Here is a 12,096-nt window from a genome sequence, read left to right as displayed (position 1 = left end):
GTAACATTGTTTCATTGTTAATGTTATTGGTTTGGATTTCTGCCTCATGACTAATACGACCTTTTACAGTGCATTTCCTTTTGCATCATTGAGACATAAGTATTCACAAACTTGCATTAAAATAAATAATCAAATATGTGGCAGGGAAAAGTATTTAACATGCATATCCTTATTACAATCTGGACTGCTATGTGAAAACCTGAATAAATATGGTATGGACTTTGGAGAATAGCTCTCCTTGTCCTCTGGTCATCAGAAATGAACAAGTTGCTATCATGTGTTCAGTGTCATGTGTTGCTTGGTAGCTTTACCATTGTGTGCAGGTTTGCTTCTCATTCTGTGTTGGTGCCTTCTTCTCTTCTCTACATTGCCATTTTCACCTCCTATGCTTGGCTGATGTTGGTTAAGTGGTACAAATATTGAGAAATATTTATTGATGTTGGCACACATTTCACAACCACTTTGTGGCCTTTGGCCTCATTACCTCACTTGACACTCTTTTTGCTGTGTTTTTACTATTCTCACAAAACTTAAGTGAAATATAGAAGCCATTGTGTTTAATCTTCTGACCACTGTTATTCTCATAGTAAAAGCTGTGCCTTCATCTGGGATATCATTAGCATGTTAAATGCTGAATATCACATCTTGGATTGTAGCCTCATATGAGTCACTTGCCTTTTGGACAAGGTGTGTCCAGTGTTGGAGAGAGATCATAGCAAGGCCTCCACCAGAGCGCCAACAAGTCTTCCAATGGAGTGGCCACACCTAATCTAAAGCTTTTCTTCAACAGCTGAGATTAAGAGTAATTAACACTTAGTATTCTCCCAACTTGTTTGTTCATTAAGTTTCTGTGAAAACTAACATTTAACCATGTGTGTTGGGACCTACATTAACCTCTGTCTTTCAGAGATTTGCCCTTTTTAGATGTCTTTTCACAACAGAGACTTAAAATACATTAATTGTTCTCAACGAGAAGTAACACCCTACTCTGTGGTGGCTGGTGGCCTCAAGGAACTGGCATCAGCATGTGCTCCCTTGTTCACTACATGAAGAAGACCTATGTGGAACGATGAGGAACAACGAGGTGCCCTTACTTTCTACTGCTGCTATTCAGTACTTAAACATGCTTCCAGTGTATATTAACAGAGTACCTTTCTATTGACGGTCTACTTCAGTAGCAGGGAAATACCTTGGCCTTCAAGACATTATAGTATAGCAACTGTTCCATTTTATTTTCTCAACATTTTTCACTTTTTCAGTTATGTAAAAATAGTCAGATTTTTAAACTATTACATATTTTGCAATGAACATTGTTTTAGAGTACTATTTGGTGTTAATAACAACCTTCCTTGCACTCAACAGATTAATATCTAATATATACAAAGCTAAGTAAAGTGTGCTACTATTTGTTAATATTTAGTATAACACTTCTCCTTAGTCAAAATATATGCCCATCAGAAGTGTACACAAACACACTTTTTATTTTTTAAATTTTTGTTAATTTTTATTTATTTATTTGAGAGTGACAGAGAGAGAGAGAGAGAGAATGGGTGTGTTAGGGCCTCCAGCACTGTAAACGAACTCCAGACACGTGCACCCCCTTGTGCATTGGGCTAACATGGGTTCTGGGGAATCGAGCCTCAAACCGGGGTCCTTAGGCTTCACAGGCAAGTGCTTAACCACTAAACCATCTCTCTAGCCCACAAACACACTTTTAATGGGACAAGTAGGAGAAAGAGAGAGATGTGTGGGCTGTTATACTCTCCTTCATTTATACAGATTTATCCTCGTCTTTGAGAGCATACATGTATCTTGCAGCTATAAAATTACCTGTTCTAGTGCCCACTCCTAAACTCAGTAACTCAGTCTAGTTGATTTGTCTCGAGTGTACAGTATGATCTGCTCTTTTTTTGGGGGGGGGGTGAGATAGGGTTATGCTCTAGTCCAAACTGACCTGGGACTCACTATGTAGTCTCAGGGTGGCCTTGAACTCATGGCAGTCCTCCTACCCCTGCCTCCCAAGTGCTGGGATTAAAGATGTGTGCCAGCATGCCCAGCTTCTTTATCCACTCTTTTTTTTTTTTTTAAGGCTTTTTCAAGGTAGGGTTTCACTCAGGTCCAGGCTGACCTGGAATTCACTATGGAGTCTCAGGGTGTCCTTGAACTCGTGGTGATCCTCCTACCTCTGCCTCCCGAGTGCTGGGATTAAAGGTGTGCGCCACCACGCCCGGCTTATCCACTCTTTTAAATGTCATTAATTCTTAACCTTAGGAGAGAAAAATGATCTTTCTCCTTGCTCTTCATATCCTTGTTAATGTAGCCTATGACTGGTTTAGTATTTTAGCTACTGGTAATCAATTTGAAAGTAACTTTTAATATCATATAATCTTTCTACCTTCCCATTCCCAGTTAGCTTTCTGAAATGCACACAAACTGACATTGGCAGGTCCTTTGTATATATTTAAAAGGCTGTGTTACTCTGCTCTCTTACATATGTTATGCCATGTTTGTTCCGTATAGTACTGATAAGACTTCCAACCTTATGATTTTATACACAGTGCTCCTGCCAACCAGGCATTCACTAACAGATAGCCCAGAACTGGGTTGTTTGTATTTATGGTTTCCCCACTATTAGTTATGAGTGTTTGACAAAGTATAAGCTTTTGTACCTCAGTTTGCCCAGATATAAAATGGGATGTTTGTATAGGAAATGAATGGTTTCTGAGTGTAACAGTAAATATGAAGGCCTCAGAATAATACTTGTTAATATGACCCACATGCATGTCTACCCTAAGCAAGGGACACTTTTACATGAATGGATACTGAGAAGGGCAGTTTCTGGACCATAGAATAGGATGTCTTCAGTTTCATTAAAATTTGATCTCTGAAGATACTATAGGGCTGGAGAAGTAGCCCAGCAGTTAAAGCACTTGTCTGAGAAGTTTAAGGACCCATGTTCACCTCCCCAGATCCTACGTAAGCCAGAAACACAAGGTGATGCAAGCATGCAAGGTTGCACACGTGTCCAAGGTAGCACACACATCTGGAGTTTGGTTGTATTGGCTGGAGGCCCCCGTGTGCCAATTTTTTCTCAGTCTCTTTCACTCGCTCTTGCTCTCACTTTCTCTCATAAAAAAGGCCACTCTTTTGGGCTTGCCTAAAAAAAAATAAATAAATAAAGATACTGTACCAGATTCTTTTTTTTTTTCCAAGGTAGGGTTTCACTGTAGTTCAGGCTGACCTGAAATTCACTGTGTAGTCTCAGGGTGGCCTTGAACTCAGGATCCTCCTACCTCTGGCTGCCAAGTGCTGGGATTAAAAGCATGTACCACCACGCCCTGCCCAGCTTAGATTTTTAACAGTCTTATATGAATTCCTGTTTCTCCTCACCTTCTCCAACAGTTTATATTAGTAGACTGTTAATTACTTTCATTTGTGATGTGTAATAGAATACCTCTGTGTTATTTTAATTTTTATTCCCTAACTAAAAGTGAAGTTGAGGGCTTGGAGATGTCTCAGTGGTTAAAGCCTTTGCCAGGTGTTGCAGTCAGGTTCGCATTGCTGGTAGAAATCGCCCAACCAAGAACAGCTTGTGGGGCAAAAAGAGGTTAATTTTGGCTTACACGGTTGAGGGAAAGCTCCATGATGGCAGGGGAAAAAGATGGCATGAGCAGAGGGTGGACATCACCCTCTGGCCAACATCAGGTGGACAATAGCAACAGGAGAATGTGCCAAACGCTGGCAAGGGGAAACTGGCTATAACACCCATCAGTGTGCCCCCAACAGGACACTCCCTCCAGGAGGCTTTAATTTCCAAATTGCCATCAGCTGGGACCTAGCAGTCAAAACACCTAAGTTTATGGGGGAATACCTGAATCAAACCACCACACCAGGTAACTCTGAGTACCTAAGTTCTGACTCCCAGACTTCACATAAAATCAAAAACCCATAACAGGCGTCTGCAGGGATGGGAGGATATCCTGGGACCTTGTGAATGGAGCAGTGAACAGCAACAAGACCCTGCCCCCAAACAAGGTGGAAGGTGAAAACCAACTTGAAAGTTTTCCGCCTTGCCTCTCTATGTGTGTGGTGACATATATGCAACCCCTCCCCCCACTCGTCCAGAAACACTACATATAACAGACTGTTAGGACTGGAGAGTTGGCTTTGCGGTTAAGGTGCTTGCTTGCCTGAAAATCCTAATGTAAAGTCAGATGCACAAAGTGATGCATGCATCTAGACTTTGTTTGCAGCAGCTGGAGGTCCTGGCATGCGTATTCTCTCTCTCTCTCTTTCTCTCTCTCTCCCTGCTTGCAAATAAATAAGTAAAATATTGGGCTGGAGAGATGGCTTAGTGGTTAAGCACTTGTCTGTGAAGCCTACAGGCCCTGGTTCAAGGCTTGATTCCCCAGGACCCACGTTTGCCAGATGCACAAGGGGGCACACGCATCTGGAGTTCGTTTGCAGTGGCTGGAGGCCCTGGCACACCTATTCTCCCTCTCTCTATCTGTCTCTTTCTCTCTCTGTTGCTCTCAACTAACTAAATAAATAAAATAAAAATCAACAAAACATTAAAAAATTAAGTAAAATATTTAAAAAAAGACCTTCAAAAGAAAGTGAAGCTGAAACTCTTTAAATTGGCTTTTTGGGAATTATCAAGTAACATATTTAATTCCAAACAAATGTCTGTATTACTGGGAATGCAACTCAACTTAAGGAAACTCACTTTTTTGTTTAGGTATATTAATATAGCACGTGAAAATTCTAACCCAGTTTTTAAAAGAGATATATTAATCCCATGTGATTCATGCTTCTTCATATTCTTCAGAAATGTTCAAAGCATACTTAACTTAAATCATAACTTTAATCAGAGATACCCCAGTGGATGTTAGCTGTGGTTAAGACATTAACAGAAACAGATAGATTGCAAGAGGATGTGTGTGTTCATCACCTACTGCTGCATGAGAAATTCTACCACCTGTCAGCAACTTAATGAATATTTACTGCCTGTCAGAATTTTAGACCGTGAAGTTCAGGAGTGGCTTGGAGGGTGATTCTGGCCTACTCTTTCTCATGACTTTGCAGTTCTTCCAATGAGGGCCTCAGGTACATAAATGCTTGATTGTGCTAGAAATTCCGTTTCCAAGATGGCTTCCTCACGTGACCATTGGTTAAAGGCTTAGATTCTTGGTTGACACTGCTGTCAGAAGGTTCTTGTCTCTTGTCCTTTCTATGAGATTGTAAACCATGACATTATGCCCTTCCCCAGAGTGGATGCTTATGAAGGAAAATGAATGTGAGCAGTATCTTGCTGCACGACTTAGTCTTCCAACCCGTCTCCAGGTTCCGCTTATCAGAGTACGATGGTCCACAGAAAATGAGGGTGATAGGATCTTTCCAGGAAGTGGGGGTCATCGTGACTACAGTGAAGAGTGCTTACTGTGATATGTTTGCCTGTATCTGGTGGATATTATTCCTGCATAGTTAGCCTGTAAAATGAACCTGAAGGCTGCAGAGATGGTTCAGCAGTTGAAGGTGCTTGCTTTCAAAGCCTGATGAGCTGGGTGCAGTCCTCAATACCCGTGTAAAGCCAGAAGTACAAAGTGGCGCATGGCATCTGCAGTTTGTTTAAGAGGCAGGAGGCCCTGGCATGCCATTCTCTCTCTCCTTCTTCTCTCTCATAAATGAACGAATAAGTGAATGAATAAATATTAAAAATAAAATCCATCCTAGCAGGATCTATTTGCCTATAATTTTTGAGCTGATTATACAGCAGTTTTACAATAAGGTAAATAAATCCTTCTGAGCACATATTTGTCTAATAGTTTTCTACCAGCAGTTGAAAATAATCCTGTATTTTTTGCTGAACACTATATCAAAGTATTTTGTTAAATTTGGTGGGTCTCCACCTTCTGAATTTCTCTTTTAGTACATACTTAATTACTGTGTGACTTCAACAAAATTTATTTATTTATTTGACAGAGAAAGAGGGAGAGGGGGAGAGAGAGAAAGAGAAAGAGAGTCGGGGGGGTCGGAGAATGGGCATGCCAGGGCCTCCAGCCACTACAAACGAACTCTAGATGTTTGTACCCCCTTGTGCATCTGGCTAACATGGGTCCTGAGGAATTGAACCTGGGTCCTTTGGCTTTGTAGGCAAACACCTTAACTGCTCAGCCATCTTTCCAGTTTTACTGTGTGACTTTTATCAAACCTTCTTGTATAAAAGAATCTGAACCTGATTTTTGTAAGATTCCTTTATCAGGGCCCAGGAGTAGTGGCCTATGCCTGTATTCCAAGCACTGAAGCACAAAGACCTTGAGTTAGGGGACAGCCTGGACTATACAAGAAGACCTTGGCTCAAAAGGGCATGTTTTTTTTTTTTTTACTCCTGTGGATTGACAAGTTAATTTACTATTTAGGTAACATATATTAACAGTATTCTAGGTATAAATATATTTTGAAAATTAACATGGCTTTAAAACCTGGTATGGGGACATGTCAAGAGGTAGATTTGGTATAAAAATAAATCCCACATATCATTCAGCATACTTTAAAAAGATCTCAGAAAAGTGATACTAGAGCTTAGAACTGAACTCTAATATGGACTGAAAATATTGATAGATCTCACGACTTAACAGTAAGGAAGAATGGGACTCAAAATAAGCCTCCAAATGCAAACAATGAAAACCAACTTGAGCACAGCACCAAAACACGTCTGGCAGTGAGCTCGTCGTGGACCACCCTCCAGCACGCGCCGTTCTCAAGGTAGAGAGCGGGTCCCACAACTTAAGTTTTGGTACTGCTTTCTGTCATTCTCAAACCTTCTTCAAGCTCCTAAATCTTATTCACTGTGTTACTATTTTCACTCCTGTACCCCCCCCCCACTTCTGCTGCTGCTGAGCTCTTTAGAAAATCTTAGGACTCCCCGCGGATTTGTATAAATATAATTTTTACTGCACCCAAAGCCCATGTATGTAATGAGCTTCCTTTTAGTGAGTTGTGGAGGTGGTGTGGGGTGCCGGGAGGGGTAGCACGTGTCCGCTGTTGAGAGAACAGCGCAGTGATACCTCGGGACGATTTGCTTCCCGAGCTGAAGTGTCTCATCTTTAGATGCTGCTGTGATGGCGGTCACTGGCTTCCCCAATGGTGAGTTCCCTGACTTCACTGAAGTCGATCCTCTCTTGGGCATGTCAGATGGCAGAGCACCGGGCACGGGGTTATCTGTTTCTAAGAATGAATGTGGAGCCCGATCCACTCTTACCACACGTGTGTAAAGGTGGGTAGGAGGAGCCGTGGGAAACATCCAAGGATTGGCAAGGGCAGGAGTGGATCTTCCAAACCCCAGGGGAACACTGTCAGCACCGTCTCCCCGCACTCTTCATGACCAGGCCATGAGTAGCCCAGGGTCACTTTTGGATGCAGATGCAAGATGCTCTTAATAGACCATGCTAATCACACATTAAGTTTGTTACTATTGATTAACTTTCCAATATTGATCAAGAAACCATATTCCTAAGGGTGAATTAAAAAGAGCAAGTTTGGGGCCAGAGAGATGGCTCAGTGCTTGATTGCAAAGCCAGATGGCCTGGGTTTTGCTCCCCAGCACCCTCGTGAGGCCAGATACACAAAGCAGTGCACACATCTGGAGTTCATGTGCAATGGCAAGAGGCCCTGGTGTGCCCATCCCCCCTCTGTCTGTCCTTGCAAATAAATAAATGAAAATATATTAAGAAGTGCATATTTTCTGCATTCTGGGAGTAAGCTAGCATTTGAGACAGAGCTGAGGGGGTGCACATACATACTTGAAATATTGGCAAGTGTTGCAGTGAAAGTCACGTTGAGAGTAACTGTGGAAATTCACAGAGGTGCTGTGATGAAGGTAATCTAAACGCAGAAGAAAGACCTGCCAAGACCTCGGGCTCAAACATAGGCAGAGAAAAAAGCAAGAGCAGAGGTCTAGCAGCTGTGGAAAGTTCGGCATGCTGGTGCCACAGGGTGGGAACTTCAGCTGGACTGGTGAGCAAGGTGGGGGGTTCCAAAGTGTTTGGAAGGTGAACTGGAAGTCTTGTCATAGCATATCTATGCAATTTGTTGGAATGTATAATTATTTTGATTACTCATGATAAATTAATTCAATGGACTAAGGAGAGAATCACCCCCACATACCTCAAAAGGGCCCTGGCTGAAACTAAGAATAATTGGCGAAACAAACAAGGGTGCTGTTTTCTTGGTGAACCGGGTACCAGCACAAGGGTGAAGGAGATTGACACAGAGAACACTCAACTCCTACCAAATCAGATATCCAGAGACACAGAGGCCCCCAACACCTCATCACTGAAGCAGACCCAAAATGAACCAACATGGCTCAGGGAGAGTTTGCGCAAGAGGGAGTGGGAAGAATGTCAGAGCCACACGTTGGGTCAGGATATGCAGAGACATTTCTCCTACCCATAACTGTGGGCTAACTCCACAATGCACGACCCATACACCTCAACAAGGAGGGGCCAAGGGGGAGGGAGTAGGACATGGACGAGCCCAACAATGGTACCAACTTGACTGAATTCACTGAGTACAAAACTCATTAATTAAAAACATTAATTAATTTAAAAAAAGAAAAAAAAATGAATTCAATGGAGTAGAGCTGATGTACCATCCTGAGAAAGTTCATAGTCTAAGGAAAGAAATGTATCTCTTTATGTTTCTTGCCTGGTAAGTTTAGTATGAAATAATATAATAATAGAGTTCTTCTGATAGTGAATTATTTAGTATGTAGTATGTAAGTCCTGAGGATGTTTCTTAAGAATGAAACAGAAAGCACTCTATTGCTGTGGGTAGTATATCAAGCAAGTAAGCACCTACTTAATGGGGCTAGTTCCTACCTGCATGTTTCATTCTTACTGCTTAAATGTGCACTCGTGCTGGGTGTGGTGACTCAAGTCTATAACCCTAGCACTTGGGAGGCAGAAATCGGAGATTGCTTGAGTTTGAGGCCAGCCTGGGCTATATGGAGAATTCCAGGTCATCCTGGGATAAAGTGAGACCCTACCTCAGAAAAACTATATATATTCGAAGTGAAACATATAAAAACCTAAACATCCCATTAGGGTCAAAAGAAAGCACCAGTAATTCTCACGAAAAAAATAACCTAAAAATTTGCCTTGTAAGGATTCTTTGTTAGTGCGCCTTTGCAAAGCGGCAGTAAGCAGGCTCAGAGGCACGAAAGGAGAGAGGAGGTGCTCCTTACGCAGACTGTCCGTGCCAGGCTGAGCAATGCAGACTGTGAACAGTGAAGTCTCCGGAAGCACTGGCCTAACATATGCCCAGGATCTGAAGTTATTTTTGGAATAATTTCTTTCATGTACGTTTCCAGAAATAGCTAATTCTTATTAATACTCATTGTTTTGCTGTTTGTGTGTGCTTTAAGTAGAAAAATGAATCATCTAAAACAAAATTGAGTCCAGAATGTCATTAAGACAGCATAGAGTTTAGCACCCTTACACATGTATAAACACACACAAAATTTTGGGCCAAGTGTTGTAGAGCACACCTTTAATCACAGCAGTTGAGAAGCAGAGGTAGGAGGATCTACGTGAGTCGAGAGTCACCCTGAGACTACATAGTGAATTCCAGATGAACCTGGGCTAGAGTGAGACCCTGCCTCAAAAACAGCAACAGGGGCTGGAGAGATGGCTTAGCAGTTAAGCGCTTGCCTGTGAAGCCTAAGGACCCCTGTTCGAGGCTCGGTTCCCGAGGTCCCACGTTAGCCAGATGCACAAGGGGGCGCACGCGTCTGGAGTTCGTTTGCAGAGGCTGGAAGCCCTGGCGCGCCCATTCTCTCTCTCTCTATCTGCCTCTTTCTCTCTCTGTCTGTCGTTCTCAAATAAATAACAAAAAATTTAAAAACCAACAACAACAACAAATTAAAATTTAAAGCTAGGTGTGATGACACATATCTTTACTCCAAGGACTTGGGAGACTGAGGTGGAAGGACCACTATGAGTTTGAGGCTGGCTTGGTCTATAGATTTAGTTCTAGATCAGCCTGGGCTCAGAGTGAGACTCTGCTTCAAAAAGACAACTTTTAAAAAATTTCATGAATTAAGTTAATACAGACAATGAAATTAACATGCTGAAGAAAATTCAGACTATAAATGTGATTTCTAGTCAACACTGGTATGGAATTCAAAAGATCTGAATTTTCTACCTCTATCTCCCACTTAGTAATGGGTTCTCATTTCACCAGGTATCAAATCTAAAAACACAGTGTTAAATATGGAAAGGGTAAGGGTAGACGTATACACACATTAGACTCAAATCATTGTGTGTGAGTTCTTGAAGCACTCTTGAGCTTCAGCACAGTGCCCAGTGAGCACATCAGCACTCAGTAAGTACTCATGCCATCCGTCAGGCCTTTTCTTTTATGAGACCACAGACAGCAATTTTACACTTTGTATTCTGTTATTTTAATACCATATGCCAACTCAAGCACCTTGAAAATAAAATTTTCATCTGTAATCAGATTATCATTATTTAAAATGTATTTTCATATGAGAGAGAGAGAGAGGGAAAATTGGCACATCAGGGCCTCAGCCACTGCAGTTGAACTCCAGACACTTTTGCCACCTGGCGGGCATATGCAACGTTGCGCTTGCCTCACCTTTTGAGCATCTGGCTTACATGGGATCTGGAGAGTTGAACATGGGTCCTTCGGCTTTGCAGACAAGTGCCTTAACTGCTCAGCTATCTCTCCAGCCCGCCATAGATCATCATTCCCTGACCCCCAGGATTGCTTGTTTTACCTATGGTTCTTGGGCTATGTTTACTTAAAGTAAATGTAGGCAGAGTGTCCCCCCTTTGTTGCATTATAGTATATATAGATGGGGAACCCTGCATTCATGTAGCTCAGTACCAAAAAAGATGAACTAGAAACTGACTCCCTATAACTCCCCAAACCCCATCTGAGTAGCAGATAAGGGTGAAGGGTATTGTACTGTGCCCACCCAGGCCCTACTGACCTTAACTCGACATGCCCAGGTTTCACTTTGTTTTGCCCAGCTCCCCATAGGCCCAGCAGGATCTTAAAAGTAAGATAGAGACCTCTACTAAAAGAAAAAAATTCTTATTCTGCTTTTGTTACATATATAATATTACTTTTTCAATTGTTTACAATTTCCTTTTTTAAAGGCACATTTATACATATTAATTCCTGTAAACATTATACAGTATATAATGGGAATTTCTAGTTAATTTCCTTCTGTCATGTTTGCCTATTACATACCAAAGAGTCCCCAGTGACCTGAACTACTGCTCAGGCCAAGAAGGAGAAGATCCTGGCAGTTCAGTCACTTGTTTTTGTTTGGTCTGTGGTGGTCAAACCATTGCCTTAAGTAGTTAAGATATTTCAGTTTAGCTACTACATTTTAAAATCTTTTCAGAGATTGGTTTTTTCAAGTTTAATGGACAAGTTTGAAGGCATAATTGTCTTAGTCAGTCTTGAGTCACTGGCCTCTGTTTGCTTTCACAGCAAATTTGAGCATTGAGATTTAGTATACGGAAACACTTTGCTTCTGAATAGAAAGCTTCACAGCTTATTCTGGGTTAGTATTTTCAACGTGCTTGATTTTCAATCATGCTTGAATAAGTTTAAATGTTGGGAACTGGTAGAAAGCAAGTGAGTAAGAGGAACTGAGGATGGTGACACTGATTCTTGGAACTTGGTCCTGGTTAAAAATTAAAGCCAAGTCTGCTATCCGTCTTTCTTATGTAAGCATCAGGTCCAAGGCCCACACATACCAGGCAACAAACCCCTTATTTTTAAATAGTTTCATGATCATACATGGTAGAGTAAATTAAACAGTTGAATTTCTGGGAGGCTTGATTTTATCAAGAATATAGCAGACGGCAGACTCACTGGCAAGTGAAATCACACACAGTTTGCACACTGTTAATGAACATACCCAACCACACCCAGCCTCTGCTCAGCCCTAGAACTTCAGGACAGCGTTTCTTGCTTTCTATCAACTTAGGGAACTCTTGGCACTCTATATTGCTCTCTGGGTTTATGTTCACAACCCTACCTGGTCCTTGCCGGGTAAAC

At 41.8% G+C, this 12,096-nt stretch overlaps 1 protein-coding gene and 1 non-coding gene across 2 annotated transcripts in view; one reads left to right on the top strand and one right to left on the bottom strand.

Moving 5' to 3' along the window:
• Positions 1-12,096, top strand: part of Adgrv1 (adhesion G protein-coupled receptor V1) — a 535,418-nt gene that overhangs the window by 261,137 nt on the left and 262,185 nt on the right. The window lies entirely within an intron of this gene.
• On the bottom strand, positions 7,292-7,424 carry LOC123454934. The gene has a single exon (XR_006633578.1). It is a non-coding gene; the product is annotated as a small nucleolar RNA SNORA71 (small nucleolar RNA).

This window comes from Jaculus jaculus, chromosome 14 (genome assembly GCF_020740685.1).
Source record: "Jaculus jaculus isolate mJacJac1 chromosome 14, mJacJac1.mat.Y.cur, whole genome shotgun sequence".
Classification (NCBI taxonomy): Eukaryota; Metazoa; Chordata; class Mammalia; order Rodentia; family Dipodidae; genus Jaculus; species Jaculus jaculus.
The sequence above is the reverse complement of the archived record's forward strand: the minus strand, read 5'-3'. Positions and strand labels throughout refer to the sequence as shown.